General features: G+C 41.0%; 1 long non-coding RNA gene across 1 annotated transcript in view; it reads left to right on the top strand.

The window, feature by feature from the left end:
* LOC121396315 overlaps positions 1-17,892 on the top strand; it is a 28,729-nt gene extending 10,837 nt beyond the window's left edge. Inside the window, exon 2 of the long non-coding RNA XR_005962977.1 lies at positions 17,824-17,892. This is a non-coding gene — a long non-coding RNA (uncharacterized LOC121396315). The remainder of the gene's footprint in view (positions 1-17,823) is intronic.
* Positions 17,893-26,965: the final 9,073 nt, after the last annotated feature.

The raw sequence follows: 26,965 nt of genomic DNA, 5'->3' as shown, positions 1-26,965 counted from the left end.
AGTTAGGTACTGGCACTCTACGGGGTTAACTCTGTGCAATAGACCCTTGGACGAAGGAAACAGGAGGGTGTGTGAGCTTTGAGCCTATCAGCGGGTTGGTAGGAGGAGCCCGAGCTCCCTCAGCATTGGAAGGATCCGGATTAGCCACGGAGCGCTGGTGAAATGACGGGTAGGAGGTTTGACAGATGCGATAAGGGTGCTCTGCTAGTGTGGCGGTAAGGATCGGCTACCATTTGGCATACAAAGGGACACGATCAGGATATGGGGCTGCGATCGCTCTCCTGGGGTAAGTAGGAAGCATGCCTGTCTGTCACTTATGACATGAAACAGACAGGGAGCTGCAAATTTCACTTCAGTCACTGCACGATACTCTCAACAAGACACTGGGCACCTTTGATGTAATGTTGGTGGATTACACAGGGATATTGACCCTTGATTAACTTAAGGGGGCACTTGATTAACCCTTTAATACACGCTTTAGGTTTCTTCACTATTTATATACATGTGGACGCACTCTGATGACGTCATACACACTAATTTTGGCGCCATAAGTTACTTGTTTAAAAAGACCTCACTTTGTGTTATGTTTTCACCTCCTGAGGACGGCTAGAGTTGGATAGCCGAAACGTTGAGGAATAAAAGCACAGCCCTTGTGGCTTTTTTTTCATGATAAGTCCTGTGAGTGCGGTCTTTTTTGTTTCATTGAATACACGTAAGTTCTACCAGCACCAAGGCTTTCAACTATATATTGTGGAGTGCACCAGTTTGGACTCTTTTATATATATATATATATATACATATATATATATATATATATATATATATATATATATATATATATATATATATATATTCAATACACACATATATATATATATATATATATATTATATATACATATACACACATATTATATATATATACATATACATATATATATATCATATACATATATATTATATAATATATATATATTATATATATACAATATATATACCATAACATTATATATATATATACATATATATATATATATACATATATATATATATACATATATATATATATATACATATATATATATACATATATATATATATATATACAATATATATATATATATATACATATATATATATACATATATATATATATACATATACATATTATATACATATATATATATATACGTTTTACCTGCAACTTACTAGCTGCTTTCAAAGGTAAAACTCCCAAACTTGGCTGCCCTTTTATTAGACACCAGTGGGATCACCTGACTATAGTTGGAGAGGGTGGGAGCTACAACATGGAGCTGGTCACTGCTCTTGTAGAACTATAACAAACAAGGGAAAGTTGTGCTCACCACTAGTTTTTAAAATCATTAGGCGGGGGTGCAATTAGGGTGTGACCACAAAATACATATAGACAAATACAAGATTCCTCTGCACTCAACCCATTATCAATATATTTAAGACAGAGACATTTTGTGCATACTGCTACTGAAAAATGCCTTACCCTTTAAACAAAACAGGGATTGTTTGTCCATATATTGCAATATATTTAAGCTGGCCAACTACGTCAAAGTCATCCCATATCTGGCCAGTCCTATGCTCAATTTTCATCTGATTCATTAAGAATTCTATGGTTTAATTATACATTTTATAAAAGGGACGAATACGTTTTACCTGCAACTTACTAGCTGCTTTCAAAGTAAAACTCCCAAACTTGGCTGCCCTTTTATTATATATATAGGACACCACTTGTACTGTTTGCCTTGGTTGCACAGCAAATGAATGATTCTAGATGCTCCAAAAAAGACTAGCAACACTGAGTAATCTAGTGAAAAACTTTAAAAGTGTATACAAAAGGCTACTCATGCACTTTTCACAAGATTACTCCTTGTTGCTGGTCTTTTTTGAAATAGATAGATAGATAGATAGATAGATAGATAGATAGATAGATAGATAGATAGATATACTGTATATTGGAGAAAATCGGCACTCACGATAATGGAGTCACGCATGCCTGGGTGCAGTCCTTGATGAAAATGAATGTAAAAGGGATGATAGAGATCGCACTTGCAGGTATTAGAAGAAATAAATGTATTTTTATTTGTGGACAATCACTGACATTTTGGCTGATGCAACAGCCTTTCTCACTTGGAGAAAGGCTGTTGCATCAGCCGAAACGTCAGCGATACATATAAAGATGCTTGGGTGTCCGCACTCTGTCTTTGTCGCAGACGAGGTGCACGATCAATTGGAATGATACAATCGATGCAGGGATCAACACACTCTAGTACGTTTCAGTCCCACCTTGGGACCTTTATCAAGGATTTATCCGAAACGACAATGCTGTGTTACAAATAAAAACACTTTAATTCACCTTTACTAGAGTGTGCTTATCCCTGCATCGATTATATATATATATATATATATATATATATATATATATAATATGGTGTAGTAGAACCGGCACTCACCCTCAAAGCATCAAAACCCCGGGTGCTACTTCAGGAATTAGCATATTAGATCATTTAAGAGCACTCACGGGTATTGTGAAGAATACTTTTTTATTGGAGTGTTACAATCTACCCCTACAGGTATATTGTGGGGTAGATTGTAACACTCCAATAAAAAAGTATTCTTCACAATACCCGTGAGTGCTCTTAAATGATCTAAATATATATATATATATATATATATATATATATATATATATATATATATATATATATATATATATATAATATATATATCTTCCAGGTGAGTATCTGCACTCCAAAATCAATCTAAATGAAGGCAGGGGTGCACGGTTAATCTTGTGTACACCAATGTTTCATAAACCAGGACTCCCTTTGTTGTAAAACAAATAATCTTTTATTGCATCTTTATTCAACGTTTCGGTCCCTGTTGGGACCTTTTTCAAGCATAATAATATATATATATAGTTATTAGTTATACAATAGATATTGCAATAAAAACAATATAGTTTAGTATAGTGTGTTAAATGTTTATACATATTTCCTTAGGTCTAGTACCAGTCTTCATTCTTTATCTGAATATGTAAGCAGTCAGACCCAAACTTTCATCAGCCTCACAAAATGATGTGATTTTGTATGTGTCTATGTGCTCATTTTTTGCCTGGGAAATAATTGTCAGTTTCTGAATTAAGGAATGTATTTTTATCACAAAATTCAACCATTTATAAATGATATGTCAATAAGCTTGTTGCACTTGTACAAATTGCTCTGTTTAATAAGAAAAGTGTCTAGAAGTGACCGAACAATCTAACAGAATACAGGGATGTCTCTGTATACATTAGTGTTAGATACAGTTATGGGCAGCTATATAAATACACATGCAGTGAAGGCCGGTAAAATTAATTATGGGGTTGAAGGACTTAAGTTATGAAGAAGAGCAAGTGATGTGAGGTCTTCCCTTCTGACTAAAGCAAATAAGACACAAATAGCAGCAAAGAAAGACATTCTTGACAATAAGAACATCAAAGTTGTTTTAGTCCTTGCCTGGGGATGTTGTAGCTTCTAATTCAAAGTTATTGATCAGGGGACATTTAACTCCCTTGTTGGAATCAGTAAGGATTTTTTTTTTGGTGAAGGTAACTAAAAGAGCTTTTGGATCAATCTTCCTTTCTTCCCCTTCCCCCTCTAGATCATTGTGAGTGCAGTCAGTTGTATATTCTATCATGGATTTTCCTGGTTTTGGTTTACACATTTATATGGACAAACAAATATATTGCACAGCTAGCCAGTACATCCACTTGGTTACTTTGACTGTGAAATTATTTTGTGCCACGAAGAACAGATAATACTCACCTGGAGTGTTAGGTTAAATATTGGGATTCAGATTTATTTATTTATTTATTGCCCTTCAGAGTTATCGTATAGCTGCATAGATTATTTTATTCACTAACAAACTAAATGCTGCATGGTATTGAATGATCAAACATTGGGGTGATAGCCTTGTCTGATAACACCTCAATATTCTTCCAATTAAAGAAGTGACAGTTTTTTTTGGTGCCTAAACATGCATCTAAATTGAAAAATTACAATTCAATGACAATGGGGTAAAACATGAGGTTCATGTATTGTCACAGTCAGTTTGCACTTGGGAAGTAATTTATGTCACCTGCTGAAATGTTTACGTATATATTGTTTTACCTGCTAGTTGTGGATTGGTTGTTTAGGGGAAGATTAAAATTTGAGATTAGAGCTCACCACAGAAAAATGCACCCACTTTCTATTCATTCCTATAGAATTATTAGTATATTATTTATGAAATAGTGAATGCTTTCACCCACTGATAAATACACTTCTAAAAATGCCATAGGAATGACTAGAAAGTGAGTATATTTTTCTGCAGTGAGCTCTAATCTTACATTTTGATAAATCTGCTCCTATGTGTTACTGCCTAGGTGCAAATGCGTGCAGTGCTCATAAATAAGCTCAGTTATGTTTAGCCCACAGCTTTTTCATACAGTTAAGAAAAAATAATGTCAGAACCATTAGTAATTGTTGTTAGCATTTTAAGGTACTGTCTGGTTTGAGTACATAGAAAAAAAAAGTTTGTAAGAGGATGAAAAATGTTCATGTGGCTTTCCACTCTTCCAGAGCAATCCATTCCCAAGCCAAAAACACCCAATCAGATTTCATCCAGTGACATCATGAAGTTGATTCTCAAACTTTCCTTTCCAGTTCCAGTTACCAGTTGACAATAATGAGGCATTTTGTAAAAATATAGCTTGTTTAGGCATGGAGCTATGTTGTCATTCACACTGCTGCAGTATCCCTGTTGCATACAAATTCTAGTCCAAAACCTATATTTCTGCTTTCTGTATACAGCTACTGCTTACATACAGACACAGAAAGAAACAATATGCATGCAAGGAGATAAAATATATTTTATGTTGAAATGTAAATACTTGGGAAATATTCATTTCAGCCAGCAGGTGGCATTAACGTTGGTCTGCAGGGAGGGGGGGTGTGTCCGACCCTGCTTGGAAGAAGACGTGCTTCGCTGGCATTCCCGGGGTCTTGCTCTTAAAAAGAGCCACAGTGTTGCAAAAAAGGCCCACTGTTGACATAACACTGAACCGAAGGGGCCATCGCACATAATCCCTGCCGCTGCTCATAGCAAAAATTCCCCTTCTAGGCGGCCTATGCACGCCTGCAAAGCTGCAGGCTGAATTTTGCTGAGCCTGAATGAGGTGGAATGGCGCAGAGCACTGCCCATTCAGAACCAGCACTCTGAAATCCTCAGGGACTCCATAACAGAGGAGGGTGAGTGCATACCAGACCCTGGGGGTGCCTTTCATTCTTATATGCCTTTATATAAGCTAAGATGCCACACAAAGTACCAGCACCTAATAGACACCATCAAGCATGAAGGCTGCATGCTCTATCATGCTTCCTCATAACTCTGCACAGTCAAATACACAATCGTCCCTGACTCCACTAGTTGCAACCAAGGACTAGAGAATATGGAATCCACTCCCCCGAGACAAACATCCTAGAGGCACCCATCCCAGTGCCCTAACAACAAAGGGATCCAGCTGCCGAACCTGTACTCAATAGGCCACCTAGGGATACTCCCTACTGTTACTTAATGAAGGCCCTATGCCTACAAATGTTGTAAAATACATTCAGCACTGGCGTGGGACAACAAGGTGTTGTCAGCATAGGGTGCCAGCTAGCTGGTACAAATGGACTTAACATGATGATGAACTGAAGCTCCCTGGAATCCATGCCCATTTTTTTTTTATTCTGACCAAGTCTGCCGACTCAAAATTTCCACCATCATAACCAGTAACCATGGGCAAATACGGGTCCAAAGTAAAGAGTGATGCAGAATCCCGCCTGGAGCAATATGCACACAGCTCCCAACAGGAGCCAAGCAAAGAAGGGAATGCTGACCTGCCACCCGCCTCCCCACAATCTGGTCAATCACCCCCTGAGCCAACACTAAGTGAATTACTAGGGGCAATACTAGAAAACAGCACGACTACTGCTCAACTGGAGGAGCTCAAGATGGATATATCACTACTGAGGCAAGACCTACAGAATGTGAGGGAGAAAACAACAGAGGTCAAAAACAGAGTCTCTACATTAGAATACCAAGTAACTCCCTTTTGTCACACAGTACGAAACCTGCAACAACAGCTTAAAACAGCCCTGGACAAATCTGACGACCTCGAAAATAGGCATAGACGCAACAATGTCCGTATTGTTGGGCTGACAGAAATGGCCAACATCCCAAAAATTCACGGAAGCCTGGCTAAAATACCTCTTTGGCGCAAACAGCTTCTCAGACGTATTCATAGAAGAAAGGGCCCATAGAGTTACAACCAAAACACTCCCACGGGAGCCCCTCCGCGGCACTTCCTACTAAAGGTCCTCAACTATAGGGAAACAGATGCTATCCTCAGAGCTGCTCGCCAAAAAAAAGAAATACAATACAACAGCACGCACATCTCTTTCTACCCTGACTTTTCAATAGCAGTCCAAAAGCAAAAAGCAACGTTCCATGGAGTCAAGAAACATCTGCGAGATGCACAAATCCAATATAGTATGTTCTTTCCTGCCAAATTGCGGATACTGGAGGGCAGGCAAACCCATATCTTAACAACACCAGCAGAAGTCGACACCTGGTTGGATGCAAAAGGTCCAAGGAGACAACAGCCTGGTAAACAGCCCGAGACAGGACTCAATGAAAAAGGCCGAGACCTGCTACAGACCCAATGCTGACACAACAAAGCCTAACACCAAGGTAGGCACACCTATCCTAGTTCTCTTTATGGCTTTTTCAGGTCAGCAAGGGAAGACATTAACCCTAAAAGGTGGGGACACTAACACAGACCCAAGTCATTAACCCAGACACTGATAGCAAGTAATCAGACCTCTTAGCCGTGACTGGACTAAAGGCTTAAAACCAAGACCTGATACAGACTCACTTCTACCAAGAACCACCAACCAACAGAAACCACTACAGAACTAACAAACCACAAGGTGTGTAACCAATGGGTAAGGGGGGGGGGAATAATAGACTCCACTGGACCCTACCAAGGTAGGAGCATCCACCCTAATCCCTGCCACGCTTATTGGAGACAATTAGCAAGACAACTATCCTGATAAACTGGGTCACTACCATGCTATCAGCTTAGACACTTAAAGCAAGGAGTCTGACTTTTAATCAGACAGACCATTAAGATGCACCACATCCGGGCCGGAAGGGCCTAATAAGACTTACAACTAGTTAAATTCCAGGTTCAAAGGGGCATGGGAAATGTATCTTTATGTAGGGGGAGGATACCAGGAGGGGGGATGTTTCATTTGGGTTTGTGTTTTTTGTTGTACTTCTCATCTTCTACTCGCATTCTAATCTTATCTCGGGGACTTCAGTGCTGGGAGCACCCTGGGGCCATGTGCCTTCATAACACTACTAAGGTATGTGACTTGCCAGCAAAGAGGTTGGATGGAGTCCAACGGGTCACCTCAAGCGGGTCACCTCAAGCTGCTGGTACAAAAATTCTCTCCATACAGCAACTTACCTCCAATATGGGCAGGGGACTTTAATATGGTCATGAACACAGCAACAGATAGGTTAAAAACTAATCCACATGACTCCCGCTTTTTTTGCCCACTGGGCTGAAACACTAGGTACATAGGAAGAGAGCCGCACGAACACCATGTTATTTTGCAGGTGGGGAGCTTACCGCTTTTATTTTTGACCACCCGTGCATCAGTTCTGCAGTTCTGGGAGTTCTGCACCACCTGGCAGGAATATCATAGGAAAGGAGAGGAGAGGAGGTGCGGTATTTACAATTGTTGGACTGCAACGCTAGGTCTCACAGATGCATGGCGATGGAGGAATCCACATACCAAACAATACACTCAAATACTCATGCTACTCAACAGCTACAGCTGCCCTCTCCCAAATAGACCTACTGTATACTTAATCACTTCAGATATACTACAGACCCTGTGCAAAGTGCAAATACTACCTAGAATATGTTCGGACCATGCTCCAATGACCCTTTGTGTGGATGGCAAGCCCTAACAACAAGGCCCACTATGGAGGCTACCCGCCAAATGGCTCAGCATCAGACTTTATGGTATGGGATGCAGCTGACGCTGTTATAAGGGGTACCTATATCTCACTAATTAAGTCAGCAGATTGATCTAGAGGTGACACAGGCTCAATCTGAATTGGTCAAAGCCAAAAGGGCCCTGGCCGAGTCTTCCACAGCAGATAAGAGAGCTAAGATGGAAGAAGCCCAAGAGGCTTTTGGATCACTTGTAAATTGATAAATACTCACAGAAAGAGCTCTATATATAAATGCTGCATGGTTTGACAAAGGTGATATGAATGGAAAATTCTTAGCCATACTGGCAAGGGGGGCTATCCCACACACAGTAATATGAGGGGTATATAATGTGACTGGTGAGCTAATTACAGACCACCTAGATTTGGCCAATACATTTGGGAACTATTACCAAGGTACATACTCAGCCCCACTGGCCAAACCCTCAACAGAGCTCACAGAATACCTAAACCTAATTACCTAACCTCAGTTATCAGGTGACCAGTGGGCGCAATTAGAAGCTGATATATCTCAAGAAGAGGTAAACAATGCAATAACTGATCTTCCACCGACATCAATTTGAGTCACCTCTATACAAACCTTGTACTTAAACATGATAATGCAGGTCAGAATAAGAATAGCTGTGTCTCTAGACACCAAGGCGTTTGACATGGTTAGCTGGCCACATTTATGGGAGGTAGCTTGATATAACATAAGACCCTGATTCAGAACCTGGATCAGGGCACTATATGCACATCTGCAGGCAAAAGTCCTAGTGAATGTAGTATTCTCGAACACCTTCTTGCTAGAAAGGGGAACTGTCCCCTCTCGCCCTTATTATTTGCGCTGGTAATAGAGCCATTAGCAATACTGATTAGAGCAAGTTGAAGGGCTTGTGTTGGGAACAATAATTGAAAAATTGTCACGTTATGCAGATGATATGTTAATATACTTGGCAAACCCCAACAGTGCATTATCAGCGCTGCAAATAGTAACCACATTTGGGGACTTCTCAGGTCTTAAATATGAAAATAAGTCGGTTATATTTCCCATTGACCCCCTCCCAGAGAACAGACCTCAAAAAGTAGGTAATCTACAAGTAGCAGATACCTTTAAGTATCTGGGTATATTAATACAGCGGGACTTATAGCAATACTCCAACCTTAACCTAGACCCCATAATTAGGTCATTCGAGGAAAAACTAGAGACTTGGCTAGCCCTCCCAATCTCATTCCCCGGCAGGGTGAACATCTTTAAGAGGGTATTCCTATGAAAATTTCTGTACACCCTCCATAATGCTCCTGTCACTTCAATAGCCTGCTGGTTCAAACTGGTCAAAAGTTTGATGAGAAATCTCCTGTGGGCGGGTGGACACCCTCTACTGACATTATGCGTACCTACAACAGGAAGAATATTAGCCCTCCCTGATAGGGATGTAGCGAACGTCGGAAAAAAAGTTCGCGAACATATTCGCGAACTTGCGCAAAAATGCGAGCGGTTCGCGAACGGTTCGCGAACCCCATAGACTTCAATGGGAAGGCGAACTTTAACATCTAGAAAAGACATTTCTGGCCAGAAAAATGATTTTAAAGTTGTTTAAAGGGTGCAACGACCTGGACAGTGGCATGCCAGAGGGGGATCAAGGGCAAAAATGTATCTGAAAAATCTGCCTGTGTGTGCTTGGAAGAGATAGTGTAGGGGGAGAGCTGTTAGTGATTTCAGGGACAGATGATAGTAAGCTTGCTGGCTAGTAATCTGCTTGATACTGCTCTGTATTGGAGGGACAGAAGTCTGCAGGGATTTGAGGGACATTTTAGCTTAGGTAGCTTTGCTGGCTAGTAATCTACTGTTCTCTTTAAACAACTGCCATACGTTGACCTTGTAGGCATTGTTTGCCCAGTTTTTTTGGACGCAGCCACTGAAGCACAGTTGCCAGAAAAAATATGCCATATAAATGCTGAAAATAGTAATTTTTCGCCATACGTTGACCTTGTAGACATTGTTTGCCCAGTTTTTTTGGACGCAGCCACTGAAGCACAGTTGCCAGAAAAATTATGCCATATAAATGCTGAAAATATAAATTTTTTTGGTTGCAGCCACTGAAGCACAGAGGCCAGAAAAATTATGCCATATAAATGCAGAAAATATGCATTTTTTTGGTCGCAGCCACTGAAGCACAGTTGCCAGAAAAATTATGCCATATAAATGCTGAAAATATAAATTTTTTTGGTTGCAGCCACTGAAGCACAGAGGCCAGAAAAATTATGCCATATAAATGCAGAAAATATGCATTTTTTTGGTCGCAGCCACTGAAGCACAGTTGCCAGAAAAAAATATGCCATATAAATGCTGAAAATAGTCATTTTTTGCCATATACGTTGAGTCAACGTATGGCAAAAAATTACTATTTTCAGCATTTATATGGCATATTTTTTCTGGCCTCTGTGCTTCAGTGGCTGCGGCCAAAAAAACTGGGCAAACAATGCCTACAAGGTCAACGTCGTTGACCTTGTAGGCATTGTTTGCCCAGTTTTTTTGGCCGCAGCCACTGAAGCACAGAGGCCAGAAAAAATATGCCATATAAATGCTGAAAATAGTAATTTTTTTGGTCGCAGCCACTGAAGCACAGTTGCCAGAAAAATTATGCCATATAAATGCTGAAAATATAAATTTTTTTGGTTGCAGCCACTGAAGCACAGAGGCCAGAAAAATTATGCCATATAAATGCTGAAAATATAAATTTTTTTGGTTGCAGCCACTGAAGCACAGAGGCCAGAAAAATTATGCCATATAAATGCAGAAAATATGCATTTTTTTGGTCACAGCCACTGAAGCACAGTTGCCAGAAAAATTATGCCATATAAATGCAGAAAATATGCATTTTTTTGGACGCAGCCACTGAAGCACAGTTGCCAGAAAAAATATGCCATATAAATGCTGAAAATAGTCATTTTTTGCCATACGTTGACCTTGTAGACATTGTTTGCCCAGTTTTTTTGGTTGCAGCCACTGAAGCACAGAGGCCAGAAAAAATTAAACCAGTAGGTTTTGCACCCTAGTTTGTAACGGTGGCGGAGGGAGGAGGAGGACGCTAAAGGACAGCTGTGTGTGGAGTCATGAGGCTTGAAGAGAAGGACAGCTGCATAGAAGTCAGAACAAGTCTTCCGGCGTGCAGTAACCCTCCGAGATCCACCCCTCATTCATTTTAATAAAGGTCAGGTAATCGACACTTTTGTGACCTAGGCGAGTTCTCTTCTCAGTTACAATCCCTCCTGCTGCACTGAAGGTCCTTTCTGAGAGCACACTTGAGGCTGGGCAAGACAAGAGGTTCATGGCAAATTGTGACAGCTCTGGCCACAGATCAAGCCTGCGCACCCAGTAGTCCAGGGGTTCATCGCTCCTCAGAGTGTCGATATCTGCAGTTAATGCCAGGTAGTCCGCTACCTGCCGGTCGAGGCGTTCTTTGAGGGTGGATCCAGAAGGGTTGTGGCGCTGCCTTGGACAGAAAAACATTTGCATGTCTGACGTTACAGACTGGCCAAAGGGCTTTGTCCTTGCAGGTGTGCTCGTGGCAGGATTACTGGCACCTCTGCCCCTGGAATGTTGATGAGTTCCTGAAGTGACATCACCCTTAAAAGCATTGTACAACATGTTTTGCAGGCTGGTTTGTAAATGCCGCATCTTTTCGGACTTGTGGTATGTTGGTAACATTTCTGACACTTTATGCTTGTACCGAGGGTCTAGTAGCGTTGCGACCCAGTACAGGTCCTTCTCCTTAAGCCTCTTGATACGGGGGTCCTTCAACAGGCATGACAGCATGAAAGACCCCATTCTCACAAGGTTGGATGCAGAGCTATCCATCTCCGCTTCCTCATTATCAAGGACTGCATCATCCACGGTCTCCTCCCCCCAGCCACGTACAAGACCAGGGGTCCCCAAAAGGTCACCACTAGCCCCCTGGGAAGCCTGCTCCTGTTGGTCCTCCTCCTCCTCCTCCACAAAGCCACCTTCCTCCTCTGACTCCACTTCTGGCACCTCTCCCTGCGTTGCAGCAGGTGCCTGGGTTCGTTCTGGTGATTCCGACCAGAAATCGTGCGCTTCCCAGCTCCTCGTCACGCTGGTCTACAGCCTCATCTGTCACTCGTCGCACGGCACGCTCCAGGAAGAAAGCGAAGGGTATTAGGTCGTGATGGTGCCTTCGGTGCGACTGACCATATTTGTCACCTCTTCAAAAGGTCGCATGAGCCTGCAGGCATCGCGCATAAGCACCCAGTAACGGGGGAAAAAAATCCCCAGCTGTGCAGATCCAGTCCTACCACCCAGTTCAAAAAGGTACTCGTTGACGGCCCTTTGTTGTTGCAGCAGACGTTCCAACATAAGGAGCGTTGAATTCCAGCGAGTCTGGCTGTCAGAAATCAAACGCCTGACTGGCATGTTGTAGCGCTGCTGAATGTCAGCAAGGCGTGCCATGGCTGTGTAGGAACGTCTGAAATGGGCCGACACCTTTCTGGACTGGGTGAGAACGTCCTGGAATCCTGGGTACTTGGAGACAAAACGTTGGACTATTAAATTTAACACATGTGCCATGCAGGGCACATGTGTTTAAATTGCCTAGTCTCAACGCTGCCAACAGATTGCTTCCATTGTCACACACCACTTTTCCGATCTGCAGTTGGTGTGGGGTCAGCCACCGATCGGCCTGTGACTGCAGAGATGACAGGAGTACAGATCCGGTATGGTTTTTGCTTTCCAGGCACGTCATCCCCAAGACAGCGTGACAACGGCGTACCTGGCACGTCGAATAGCCTAGGGGGAGCTGGGGGTGCACAGGTGTGGAGGAGGAGAAGGAGGACCCAGCAGCAGAGTAAGAAGAAGAAGAAGACGAGGTAGAGAGCGATGGAGGAGTAGAGGTGGTGGCAGAACCGCGTGCAATCCGTGGCGGTGACACCAACTCCACTGTTGTTGTTGAGCTACCCATTCCCTGCTTCCCAGCCATTACCAAGTTCACCCAGTGGGCAGTGTAGGTGACATACCTGCCCTGACCATGCTTGGAGGACCATGCGTCAGTAGTCATATGGACCTTTGGCCCAACACTAAGTGACAGAGATGCGGTAACTTGGCTCTGCACATGGTGGTACAGGTGTGGTATTCCCTTTTTAGAAAAAAAATTGCGGCTGGGTACCTTCCACTGCGGTGTCCCAATTGCTACAGAATTTGCGGAAGGCCTCAGAGTCCACCAGCTGGTATGGTAAAAGCTGGCGGCGGGTAAGAGAGTGCAGACAAGCCAGCTGTCAGACGCCGGGGCAAGGGGGTGACAGTCAGACATTGGCTTCTTACGCTCAAACATGGCTTCACAGAAACTTGGCTGGTGGCAGATGACTGGGAATGGGAACAGGTGGTCAAGGTGGAAGGCGGAGTGGAGGGTGGTTCAGACGGGTCAAGGAGAGCAGAGGTAGAGCAGTAAGATGCTGGACCAGAAGGAGTGTGGCTTTTAGTTTGCCTGTTGCCTTTGAGGTGTTGCTCCCAAAGTGCTTTGTGCTTGCCGCTCATGTGCCTTCGCATAGAAGTTGTACCTATGTGGCTGTTGGGCTTACCAAGGCTCAGTTTCTGACTGCACTCATTGCAAATTACAATGCTTTTGTCAGAGGCACACACATTAAAAAAATCCACACTGCTGACTTTTTGGAAGTGTGCGATCTGGCGGTAACAGTAGAAGTTGGCGGAGTTGGCGGTATTGGCGGCAATGGCGGGTGCGTTGGCCGGCTGAACACAGGTGCCGATACATGTTGTGCCCTGCTGATCCCTGCGGGCTGTCCTCCCTGCTTCTTCTAAGTCTTATTCTCCTACTGCCTCTCTGACTCTCCGTCTCTCCATCTGAACTACCCTCCTCTTGCTCTCTTCTACTAGGCACCCACAAAACATCAATCTCCTCATCATCATTCTCCTCAGATGCATCAATTTCTTCTGACACATCACAGAAGGAAGCAGCAGCGGGGACCTCCTCCTCATCACTCATTATGTCCATCTCTATCGTGTTCTCTGCCAGAATTAAATCTGGTGTAAGGTCCTCATCTCCTTCATCTTCTTCTGGCAATAATGGTTGCGCATTACTCAGTTCAAGAAACTCATTGGAAAATAACTCCTCTGACCCCAGTGAAGAAGGGGCACCGGTGGTGGAGGAAGTGTTACGTGGGGTGGCCATAGCAGTGGAGGATGAGGAGGATGTTGTGGTAAAGTTAGAAACGGTAGAGGATGGGGTGTGCTGTGTAAGCCAGTCAACTACCTCTTCAGCATTTTGGGAGTTCAGGGTCATTGGCTTTTTAAAACTGGGAAATTTGCTAGGGCCACAGGATTGCATAGCAGCACGGCCCTAGCACGGCCTCTGCGTGGCGGCCTGCCTTTGCCTGGCATTATTTTTAAAAAACAACAACAACAACAAAAACTCAGTTGGTTTTTCTGGAAACGATAATACACACAGCTAGATGGCGGGTTGAAGAAAACACTGTGCAAATAATGCCTACAAAGTCAACGTATACACTACTACAGCGGTGGATACGGATTACGTAAAATATATGAATGCTGCTTGAAAAAAAGTAACTCAAGTGGTTTTTCTAGAGACGATAATATTATCAATATTTAGACAAAATGTGAACAAGGTCACACAGCTCGATGGCGGGTTGAAAAAACAGTGTGCAAATAATGCCTACAAGGTCAACGTATACACTACTACAGCGGTGGATACGGATTACGTAAAATATATGAATGCTGCTTGAAAAAAAGTAACTCAAGTGGTTTTTCTAGAGACGATAATATTATCAATATTTAGACAAAATGTGAACAAGGTCACACAGCTCGATGGCGGGTTGAAGAAAACAGTGTGCAAATAATGCCTACAAGGTCAACGTATACACTACTACAGCGGTGGATACGGATTACGTAAAATATATGAATGCTGCTTGAAAAAAGTGACTCCGGTGTTTTTTCTGGAGACGGTAATATTATGGATATTTAGACAGAATGGGAACAAGGTCACACAGCTCGATGGCGGGTTGAAGAAAACAGTGTGCAAATAATGCCTACAAGGCCAACGTATACACTACTACAGCGGTGGATACGGATTACGTAAAATATATGAATGCTGCTTGAAAAAAGTGACTCCGGTGTTTTTTCTGGAGACGGTAATATTATGGATATTTAGACAGAATGGGAACAAGGTCACACAGCTCGATGGCGGGTTGAAGAAAACAGTGTGCAAATAATGCCTACAAGGCCAACGTATACACTACTACAGCGGTGGATACGGATTACGTAAAATATATTATGGCTGCTTGAAAAAAGTCACTCCGGTGTTTTTTCTGGAGACGGTAATATTATGGATATTTAGACAGAATGTGAACAAGGTCACACAGCTCGATGGCGGGTTGAAGAAAACAGTGTGCAAATAATGCCTACAGGGCAAATAATGCCTAAAAGGTCAACTTATACACTACTACAGCGGTAGTAAAATAAAAAAAGTAAAATAAAAAAAAAATGAATATTAAAAAAAAAAATTAAAGTTGGTGCTGCTGAACTACTAGGAGCAGCAGATTAGCACACCAGTCCCACTCCCCAACACTGCTAGACTAATAGCACTGGGCTCTTATAGTAGTAGTAGTAGTAGTAGTAGTAAAACAACAAAAAAATAAATAAAAGCAGTCCTTACAAGGACTACTGTTATTGCAGCAGTCAGCAGATGAGATCAGAAGCAGGACAGCTGCCCACTGCAGCTACATACAGAGCACTGCAGTAGAAGGTAGATTACTAGCCAGCAAAGCTACCTAAGCTTAAATGTCCCTCAAACCCCTGCAGACTTCTGTCCCTCCAATAACAGAGCAGTATCAAAACGATTACTAGCCAGCAAACTTTCAACTGTCCCTGAAATCACTAACAGGCAGCAGCTCTCTCCCTACACTATCTCTTCAGCACACACAGGCAGAGTGAAAAAACGCTGCAGGGCTTCGGTTTTTATAGGGAAGGGGAGTGGTCCAGGGGAGAGCTTCCTGATTGGCTGCCATGTACCTGCTGGTCTGGGGTGAGAGGGCAAAAAAAAGCGCCAACAATGGCGAACCCAAAATGGCGAACGTCGCGCGACGTTCGCGAACTTCCGGCGAGCGCGAACACCCGATGTTCGCGCGAACAAGTTCGCCGGCGAACAGTTCGCGACATCTCTACTCCCTGATCTTAAATTGTACTACTTGGCTAGTCAGTTGGTATTTGCACACTGGGGGGTGAAACCGACACTGAATAACCAAGCTATTATTCTTGAGGCAGCAGCCGTGGGATCCTTTAGCTAGATTGTTGTATAGAGGTCCATCCCAACATTACACCACGACAATACCCATGCCTACAGTAACCCGGGCATACCAAAAAGCCCTAAAAATGGTGATGGGTACATCCCGAAATTGGTCTATTTGCCCCCTTTTGTGGGGCAACACTAATTTACCCCACTTTCAACTCATATTGTATGTTAGCTGCTGGGCCAATCATAGCATCAAAACCATAAAAAAACATCATAGAAAATGGTGACATTAAACAATTTTCAACCCTATAGTAAGAGTATAACCTCCCCTCCAATGTTATTTCGCTATTTTCAACTTAAACACGCTTTTAAAATGCAATTTCCTAATAGACCAACATTAGAAAAATATCTACTCAAACCAGGCCTGAAAAAAACCACTATCACTCTTTTATACAATTCTTTTGCAGGCAAGTTCTGATTCGTTGGACAAGCCTAAACAAAAATGGTTAAGGAACATTCCTGAAATAGAAGGTGATATGCAGAAAGACACCCTAAAACAAATTCCTGAACTGACTTTGTCTATGAAAAACTGGTATACACAAGTTATATACTACACACCATACAGGCTGGCTAAACTGTACCCTACAGCATCTGATGTTTGCCCGAAATAATGAACCTCAGGGACATTCTTTCATATGTTCTGGGAGTGTACAGAAATACAACAGTTCTGGAATGAGGTTATACAATACACGGCAACAGAACTTAACTTGCCTGATACACACTCCCAATAGAAAAGATTTGTTAGGGACCACCATGTGGGGTTTACCTTGACATGGTATGGTGGCTTATCAACTTTATGATCATAACTTTGTAAAAACTAAAACTAAAACCCCCTGCCTTTGTTAACAAATGCACTTGCATATATACTGAATTACTTAGACAGGTGACCAATGAATGTGCACTGATTAATTTGGCCAAGTCAGTAGCACTTCCATTATACTTTTTTTTGCAAATTCTTTATTTAAGGTATTTTCAGAAAGGGGGGATGAAAGGGGGTACAGAAAGAAGAAGGAAGGGGAAGGGGGCAACATTTTCCAACATACGTAATACATAGTCATTACATGGTAAATACTGACAGCAGGTGAAACCTAAATGCAGCAATTACAATCTACCGATCAGGATATTGAATAACAACTTACGCAGTAATGGATTGTGAAGCAAACTGGTAGAAAGAAAGAGCATTGCACCAATGAGAACAGACAGTCCCTAATTGTGTGACATCAATCAAAGGGATTTAATATAGGTTACCCAGGGAGACCAAATTTTCCAAAATTTATCACTCTGATTATGAATAAGATGGGTTATTTCTTCCATTCGCCTCATCTCTTCAGTATTCATAATCCATTCTGTTAATGTAGGTGCTAACTCTGTTTTCCATTTCTTAGGAACCATGGCCTTCGCTGATTGGAGAAGAAATAGAGTTAAGGTGTCCCATCGTTTCTTTTCTCCAAAAGGTAAGTGTAATAGTATTTGTGCCTGGTGATCTATCGTAATGTTTGAGCAGGTAAGTTTGTTTATTATGTTTAAAACCTCTTCCCAATAGTGCTTCATTTTAGAGCAAGTCAACCATATATGTGTGTGAGTACCTACAGCATTGTTACATCGCCAACATAGATTAGGGCAATTGGGGTACATTTTCTGTAATTTTGCTGGGGTATAGTGCCATCTAGTAAGTAATTTATAGTTTGCTTCGTTTGTCTTGGAGGCTTTGAAAGTTTTGTATTGATATTTATAAATTTCTCTCCATTGACATTCAGACATATTAATGCCCAATTCCACGTCCCACGCTTTGCAGAAAGACCAGGATTGCGGAGCGGTAGTGTTAAGTAGCATTTTGTATGCCTTTGAAAACGGTTTGAGTATAGGGGTAGGAGAGTTCAAAAGTTGTTCCCAAGGAGACAACTGTCGTTCCCAAACAGAAGGTTTTAGTTTTTGTATATAAAAGTGAAGCTGATTGTATCCCCATAGGTCTCTAGGGTGTATTCCCCATCTTCTTTGTATCTCAGCTAGAGATACGATTTTGTTATCTTTAATAAAATCTTTTATCCTAGTATTCCTATTTTTGTATCTTTCCCACCTAGTAAAGGATCCCTTCTCCATACTAGGTAAAAATTCAGGATTTTGGTTCAGAGGTTGAAGGATGTAGGGGGAAGTGGTCAAATTCAAACAAACTCTATTTTTTTGCCATACCCGAAGAGTAGCAGTGATCAGCGGGTGGGTAATAGAATGTAGTAACACATTGGTATCTTTACACCACAATGTGTTTCGAATCGGAAATGGTACAAAACTTTGTCCTAATAGTATCCAATCCTTCTTCTCAAAGCCAGAATACCAAGCAAGCGTTCTCGCTAAGTGGGTAGCTACATAATACAGAGAAATATCTGGAAGTCCCAGGCCTCCTCTATGTTTAGGTTGAGTAAGCAGACTATGTTTTAATCTAGAATGTTTCCTACCCCAGACAAATCTACTCAGTAGTGATTTAACGGAAACAAGAAATGCCCGAGGAAGGAAGATCGGAAGTACCTGAAGCATATATAATATCTTTGGTAAAATCATCATTTTTATGGATTGGACTCTCCCAAACCAGGACAGTTGGAGCTTCTCCCAGTTATTTATCTGTTTTTGAATTGAGGATAAAAGAGGGACATAATTACTCTGATACAATTTATCAAGATCATTCCATATATTAACCCCTAAATATTTAATGTGGGATTGGGCCCATTTGAAAGAGAAATTCTGTTGCAAGTGTTTGCTCGTTAATTCGGTAATGTTAACATTCAATATTTCAGATTTTGAGTAATTTACCTTGAAATTAGAGAGTTCTCCAAATGATTTCAACAGAGACATTATATTAGGAAGGGATATCGTCGGTTTTGTAACAAACAACAATAGGTCATCTGCAAAAGCAGCGCATTTAAATTCTTTACTTGCTACAATCAATCCAGAAATGTCCGGATTCTTCCTGATATGAGCTAAAAGAGTTTCCATAACCATTATGAAAAGAATTGGCGAGAGCGGACATCCCTGTCTCGTACCATTAAAAATTAGCGCTTTAGGGGATAGCGAGCCATTGACTCTTATCCTAGCAGAAGGGTTGTCATACAATGCCATTATTTTTTGCTTCAAGATAGGGCCTATTCCAAAACCTGTCAAAGTTCTATCCAAGTAATCCCAAGAAACCCTATCAAAGGCTTTCTCTGCATCTGTTGTCAGGATGAGAGAAGGTATTCCTTTAATTTGTGCATATCTTATCAATGATATTATTTTGGTTGTGTTATCTTTCCCTTCTCGTCTGGGAACAAAACCCGCTTGGTCCGTATGTATCAGATCGGGTAAAAAATGCTTCAACCTATTGGCTATAATTTTAGCGTAGACCTTCAAATCAATATTAATTAGCGAAATCGGCCTGTAGCTTGGACAAAGTTGTGGGTCTTTCCCCGGTTTTGGAATAATGGTGATGTGGGCTTCTTGTGCTTGTGTATGGAAATTGCTAGTATTAGAAATAGAATTAAAGTATTCTAAGAGAAGGGGGGGATAGTTCTTCTTTAAAGGCTTTGTAAAAAAGGGCTGTATAGCCGTCCGGACCCGGGCTTTTACCCGCGGGAAGTGAGTCAATGCAATCCTCTATTTCTTTTAATGAGAAGGGGGAGTCCAAGGATAGGGAGTCCTCTATAGACAATGCGTGAATGCCTGATTCTCCTATGAAGGTATCCATCTTCTCTAACTGATCTTTTGGACCTTGATTAGTATCAAGTTTGTAAAGAGATTGGTAGTATTCCTTAAATGCGGTCGCTATACCTTCTGTGTCATGATGGGCAACATTATTCTTGTCTCTAATCGAGGATACGTTTGTCCGAGGTTGGATTCTCTTCAAAACTTTAGCAAAGTGTTTATTGCATTTGTCGCTAAGTTCATAAAATCTTTGTTTGCTTCTAAGATAAGCCTTCTGCACTTTAGTATCTAATAAAGCTTTTAATTGTATTCTCTTGCATTCTAGTTTTTTTTTTCCTAAGACTTACCCTTACCAGACTGCCTTTGCACTACTTTCCAATCTTCGGCTACAGGAGTTTTTTCCTTTCCAGATAGTGAACAATAGCCTTTCCCTTCCCAATTTCGCTCACTTCACTGCAGCTTTCCAGTTGCTCCCTAATATTTTCATTTTCACTCTGTATTTTTTGCTCCAGATTTGGACAGGCCTTCATAACATTTTCCAAGAACTCAGGACAGGACCTGTGGGCATAGACAAACTTAAAGCACAGGTTGCACCAACTTCTATTGCATTATTTGCTAGGGTGATCTATTTCCCAACATAAAGCACATTGTTGGACTGGACCTTTTCCTGCCAGATGATCATTAGAACCACATTTGGTCCATATGTAGTTTTATTCTGACCCTCCAACTCTCTATCCACAGGTCCTACGTATCACAGATTTTGGTTAAATGTGACAAAACCATACACTGTCTATTAAGCCAGAACATCTTGCTGATGCATTCTCTTATTTTTTTTTTCTCTTCATCCCATTTTGGGGAAAATTTTCTGTTACTGTACCTCACATCATTTGCAGAAAAAGAGAAACCATTTTTAAAGCGTAAAACTTAAATCAAATTTTGTATCTGAGATACTTAACAGGACAAAAATATAAACCTTTCTGAACACCAATAAACCTTTTATTAGGTTCCTAGCAATACACCTTCTACTTGGTAAGCTCTCTTTGTCCCCCACACCCCCACACATTTTATCTTCACAACATCCCTACTCCTAGTTTCTGTCTTTCCACTGAAACATTATTGCAAAAACCTGTTATCACACTAGACATTCATCTCCACTAGAATGAGCTTTTTTCAGCATTGTCACAAAAGTTTGTTGGTACATTATCATTTACTGTAGTATTCTGAATACTTGCAGAACTGGTTACCGCCATAGTCACTCCACCAGAGCCTCAGGAATCACAGGCTCTCCTCCAACAGCCTCAGCAACCACAGTCTCTTTCCCAGCAGCCTCAGCAACCACAGTCTCTTTCCCAGCAACCTCAACAACCACAGTCCCTCACCCTGCAACCTTAGCAACCATAGTACTTTTCTTAAAAGCCTCAACAACAATAGTGCCTTTGCAAGTAGCCTTGGCAACCACTCTTCCCCCACACATATTGGAAAAAGGAACATGATTGTGTACTTTGGTACCAGATAAACACCTCCTCATGAAAATTCAGAAAAATATCGGAAAACATAGTCAGTTGACTCTAGTTTTTCCCACTAGTTTTACCCATTGCAGTAAATCTTTTCTTATTTACATATACAGTTGGTCCATACATATTTGGACAGAGACAACTTTTTTTCTAATTTTGGTTGTATACATTACCACAATTAATTTTAAATGAAACAACTCAGATGCAGTTGAACTGCAGACTTCCAGCTTTAATTAAGTGGGTTGAACAAAAAGATTGCATACAAATGAGGGACTAAAGCTTTTTTTTTAACACAATCACTTCATTTCAGGGGCTAAAAAGTAATTGGACAAAAAATAAAATGGTCATTTCTAATACTTGGTTGAAAACCCTTTGCTGACAATGACAGTCTGAAGTCTTGAACTCATGGACATCACCAGATTCTGAGTTTCCTCCTTTTAATGCTGTGCCAGGCCTTAACTGCAGCGGCTTTCAATTGCTGTTTGTTTGTGGGCCTTTCTGTCTGAATTTTAGTCTTCAACAAGTGAAATGCATGCTCAATTGGGTTCATAACAGATGACTGACTTGGCCATTCAAGAATATTCCATTCTTTGCTTTAATAAACTCCTGGGTTGCGTTGGCTGTATGTTTCGGGTCATTGTCCATCTGCATTTAGCTGGATTTGAGCAGACAATATGTCTCTGAACACCTCAAAATTCATTCAGCTGCTTCTGTCCTGTGTCACATCAATCATAAACACTAGTGTCCCAGTGCCACTGGCAGCCATGCACGCCCAACCATCACACTGCCTCTGCCATGTTTTATACAGCTGTGGTATGCTTTGGATCATGACCTATTCCACGCCTTCTCCGTACTTGTTTCTTGCCATCATTCTGGTAGAGGTTGATCTTGGTTTCATCTTTCCAAAGAATGTTTTTCCAGAACTGTGCTGGCTTTTTTATATGTTTTTTTAGCAATGTCCAATCTTCCCTTTCTATTATTGAGGCTTGTAGTGCACCCTCTGTATTTACTTTCATGCAGTCTTCTTTTATGGTTGACTTGGATATCAATACGCCTACCTCCTCAAGAGTGTTGTTCACTTGTTTGGCTGTTTTGAAGGGGTTTCTCTTCACCATGGAAATAATTCTGCTATCATCCACCACTGTTGTCTTTCGTGAACGTCCAGGTCTTTTTATGTTGCTGAGTTCACTAGTGCTTTCTTTCCCAGGTTATACCAAACTGTAGATTTTGCCACTCCTAATATTGACCGCATGTTGTCTGTTCACAGCAAAATCTTCCACACACAAGCACCCCCCCCAGATCAACTCCAGAGCTTTTATATGCTTCATTGATAATGACATATGAAGGAATTGCCCACACCTGCCCATGAAATAGCCTTTGAGTCAATGGTCCAATTACGTTTGAGTCCTTGAAATGAAGTGATTGTGTTTCCTTTCTTCTTTGCAGTGTTGTTCTACTCTTGGACTCATAAAGCTTACACTTTCTGGAGGTTGCAGTCACAGAAGCAGGGCAATTTGACATGGTGCATCTTGCCATCTTGTACTGTGCCACTTCCACCACTGCTTTCCAAGGTAACAGCACTTTTACCAGAGCTCTGTGGTTCTTTTCTCTTTGAAATATATCCCACCACAGGATCAAAATTCTGCTTGGCAGCCCTTCAGCTAGACCCAAGAAGGGTCCTCAACACACCGATTGAAGGGGAAAATTCTTCTTCCTCATGATGGGAGAAGAATGATGGGAAACTAAGAACATAGCTAGCCCATGTCAGATTTCAAAATTAAATAAATATTATTATTATTTTAATGTTTGCTCTTTTGAAAAACATAATTCAGTGCAGGATTCTGATGGAGGAGCACTATTAACGGTAAATTATTATTTTTTTACATTTTGTAAAAAATATTAATTACTCTTCACTTTGTTTTTATATGGTAGATTATTAGAATTGTATTGACAACAATATCTATTCTTTCAATTCCAAATATTTAATAACTTTCTTTAGTCACACTACTGTTGAACACACTGTGAATTGTATTTTGGTTCAGTTCACTGGGTTGTCAGTAATATTTATTCTTTTTTGTGTATAGGTTTGTCTTTGAGGTAGTTGTGACTACAACCATCATTTCAATATCCACAGAACAAGGCCAACCTTTAGACAATTAGCAATAACTTTTTACAAATATATATATATATATATATATATATATATATATATATATATATATATATATATATATATATATATATATATATTTATATATATATATATATATATATATATATATATATATATATATATATATATATATATATATATATATATATATATATAAAACAGTAATGATACTTACCACTTAATAAAAAAAATATTGTACATTTAATATCTTCAAATGGGGTGAGCAAAAATTAGGATAAATGATAGCGATAGCAGCGATAGCAGCGATAGCTATTATTATTTCGTAAGGTAGAATGTTCAAGCACTTGAACACATTTTGATGAACTGGCACATCTATCTTTTTTGACAATTGTGTCAATTTATTAAAACTTTCCTGACTGTAAAGTTTTGATAAATCCTAAAACAGAACTTCTCTGAATCTTTCTATATAAATCAACCCCTAAATTGTCATTGCAATTGCCTACAGAAACAACTGCAACATGTATTTTTTCATGGAACTTAGGAGCTTGTAGTGGGTGAATGAACACCACACTAAGTTTTTACTGTTCCTAAAGAGAATATGATATTCTGAATATAGTTCAGAAATCCAATGCAAGTTAATAGTGTTTACTTTGACTAAGTTATATTCATTAGGGATGGGCGAATTTGACCCATTTAGTTTCGACAAAGATTTGCCGCCGTCGAAATGACGCCAACGGCCATTAAAGTCTATGGGTGTCAAAAAAAAATGCCATGCAAGTCTATGGGCTTCATTTCCACTGCGAAGCAAGGCGAAAAAATTTGCCCATCCCTAATATTCATTATTGTTGTTGTAAGGGCACATAGACACTTGAAGCAGAGCTTGGATATTCCAGCTTCTGATTGATCTTTTCCTTTATTTCTTGCTTTTGTTTCCTTCTTTTTATTTTGTATTTTAATTCTGAGCTGTGTCCACGTTGGACATGATTTTTTTGTGAAATTAAAAAGAAGACCAAACAACGTTCATGATGCAATGAAGAAAGAGTTTAGGTAAAATTTCCAGTGCTAAACATTGCGACCAATTCAAGTTGATGCTTATGCAATGTTTAATTTAATAACAGTCTAATTTGCAGATGTGGTTCTAGATTTCTCTACAGTTGAATTTCTGTAAGATAAACCAACATATTCATACAGTGGCAAATTAGAATCATCACCTATTTTAGTGGTTTCCCTCAACATTGTTATTGCCAATTTATAGAGCTTTAAATGTATCATGAAAGTCCAATGGATGTGAAGACAGTAGCACTTCCATTATACTTAAATATACTCAGTGGCGTAACTTCAGATGCGAGGGCCCCCCTGCAAAAAAAAAATTCCAGGCCCCCTCTGCACATAATTGTGGGAGACCCAGGACACCCCCTACCACATGTACCTTCAGCTCATCCATGATCAGAGTCAGATTAAGATTAGACTGCTTTGCAGCATGGGGGTACAGCATTCATCTCAGTTACTGTCATACAAGATTTGAAAGTGAAACCTGGGGCTATTCAATTTCATGTATAATATCCCCAGAACTCATAGAAGGATGGCGCAGTGGCAATTTCACATATAAATACCCCAGAACTATAGAAAGATGGCATAGTGAAAATTACATGTATAAATAGCAGACGGCACAATTGAAGCTTTGCACATTAAGGCAAGGAAAGGCAAGGGTTAAACCACCACAAGGCAGTGCAATAAATGTCATTTGTATCCTTACCAGCCCTACATTCTTTCTATGCTGATAGTCTATTAGGGAAGGGAAGAGTCCTGGACAGTTCAACTTATACAGGTGCCCTTTACCCTGCCTTCCATAAGATAGCTGAGTTTAGGGCATGAAAGTGGAGCGCAATCGCTCGAACTCCCACCCCCTCAGTCTGCCACTGTTTTTATTAGTAAAAGTAGCGAGGCACTCTGGATAAAATATCAGAAGCCCTGCAGAGGTCCAGATTGCCAGTACCATCCCACGAAATGGTCCCTGCCAGTTGCACATGCTGCTGAGGAATCAGGCCCCCGCCGGGCCCCCAATACCCCCCCATGCGCGCACACAGCTGCGGGGTCTGCTTCCTCAGTAGTTACGCCACTGGGACTATATGGTAAATTGGTAACGTGGAAGGGGATTGTATAGTTTGCAGTCCACAGAAAATTTTTCAGGTGCAGGGAAAGTAATGCTTCTATGAATATTTTGGTGGCAAAGACAGATCTAGAAGGTAATAAATTGCACATGGCACACTTATGGATCACCAATTTTTTTTGATGGCATATAGTGAGGAAAAGGATAAATAAAAGGATTAAATGGCAGGAGAATAAACTGAGTAAAGAAGTAACATGGAAATGCTGGTATTCTTTTATGGAATCTCTTTGTACATGCTATTAACATGCTTACAGGGCTGTTCCTGCTGAATTGTGCTTAGTGCAGGGGAATACCTATGCTGCCATAGTTTTATGATAAATCTCTGTACAGGTTATGAGTAAACCTAGGAGCTGAATTCTGCTTAGTACAGAGGACTGCCATAAAGCAGGGCAGGACTGCTGCTTACAATGTAGGATCTGTGCAGCCACTGGGACAGAATGCTCTGTTATACATGTAGAGATGTGAAAATCTTAGACACCCTTACACTTTACAGACAGGCACATCTCTAGTGATATGGACACCTCAGTGGGTCGTTATGGGGACCTTGTGCTTATGTAACCCCTGCAGTTCACACAGTGTACACCAGATGGCACTGTGCCAGAGTATAAAAGGTTCAGGAGCCATGAGGTCTGGGTCCATTGCTTTAGCCCAACCAAGCAGGCTGGAAGGGAATGGGTAGTGTCGACCCTAGGCGCCTTGGCCCTAGTAATTAGACAGCTATACTCAATTATAGATGACTCTAGGAGTGATAGAGAGGTTATTTAGTTTAGCAGCTCAAGGCTCCGCCGAGGAGATTAGAGGGATTAAGATCCCAGGGTATTTCTGACCCGGAGTAAGGACTAAAGTGTTGAGATAGGGATGATAGGAATTCCCCTAGTCTACCACTTGAAGATATCCTGAAAACTGGGCAATACCCATCACATGCTGTCAACTTACTCTCTGCTGTTTATTCCCTAGCCTGTGGGGATTCAGCCTATACGTGCTGTGAGTATATGCTTCCTTTATGCTGCTGTGTATGTTCTATGCTCCATTGTGGA

Source organism: Xenopus laevis, chromosome 7S (assembly GCF_017654675.1).
Source record: "Xenopus laevis strain J_2021 chromosome 7S, Xenopus_laevis_v10.1, whole genome shotgun sequence".
Classification (NCBI taxonomy): Eukaryota; Metazoa; Chordata; class Amphibia; order Anura; family Pipidae; genus Xenopus; species Xenopus laevis.
This window is presented reverse-complemented; position numbering and strand designations above follow the sequence as displayed.